This window comes from Orycteropus afer, unplaced genomic scaffold, assembly GCF_000298275.1.
Source record: "Orycteropus afer afer isolate SDZICR_OR568_19922 unplaced genomic scaffold, OryAfe1.0 scaffold00060, whole genome shotgun sequence".
Classification (NCBI taxonomy): domain Eukaryota; kingdom Metazoa; phylum Chordata; class Mammalia; order Tubulidentata; family Orycteropodidae; genus Orycteropus; species Orycteropus afer.
In genome coordinates this window covers 6,226,803-6,227,764 of record NW_006921647.1, presented here as the reverse complement: position 1 = coordinate 6,227,764, position 962 = coordinate 6,226,803, and positions in this window count along the sequence as shown.

Here is a 962-nt window from a genome sequence, read left to right as displayed (position 1 = left end):
TCCAACAAATCTTGGACAATTTTCCCAGTGGTTTTCTTTTTCTCTTCCTGTTCTGGAATTCCAATGACACGTAGGTTATTCCTTTTGATGTATCCCACATAAACCTTAGGCTTTCTTCATTTTGTTTTGATCTTTTTTCTGATTGATCCCTTTCCAAAGAAATATTCATGTATTTATCTTCAATCTCATTAATTCTGTCTTTCATTACATCAATTCTATTATTTGTCCTTCCAATGTGGTATCTATTTCTGATAATTTAGTATTAATCTTCTGGATTTCTACCTGTGGATTTAGAATGATTTCTAATTTTTCATTTCATTTGTCATTTTGTTCTTGTATTTTCTTCCAAAATTCTTCTAGGGTTTTGTCAGTGTTTTTCTTAGTCTTTCTCTCAATCCTTGGAAGATACATAAATATAATTATTTTGAATTCCTTATCAGAGAGTTCCAGTACTGCTTTTCATCAGGGATGTGTTCTGGGTCTGTATCCTGCTCCCTTGTTTCTACCATTTTATCTTCCTTCTTTGTGTGAATTGTGATGGTCTGTTGTCTCCAAGACATGGTGGTGTTATTTATTTAGATTTCTGTTAACTGTTTCTGAAGAGCAGCCAAGGGTGAGTCAGGCTCTTCTTGGTGGTTGTTTATCATTGGCCTGTTGGTGGAGGAGGAAGTGGTGGCTCTCACTCAGTAAGTGAAACTGCAGGAGGTGTGGGTAAAGTTGTGTTGCATGGAAACTGTTACTGTCTTCTACTCAGTTAGACAAAAATAACAATTGAATAACCATCATAAATGTAAAAGCAAATCGACAAAAAATACACCATGTAATCACACTGGAACAGTAACTAAAAAAAGAAAAAAGAAAAAAAAAACTGAAATATCTGGAGAGAGGGCAATAAGAGACTAAAGGTAGAGAAAGAGAATGATGAAGAAAAAAGCAAAAAGAAAAACAAGGAACAGATTTAA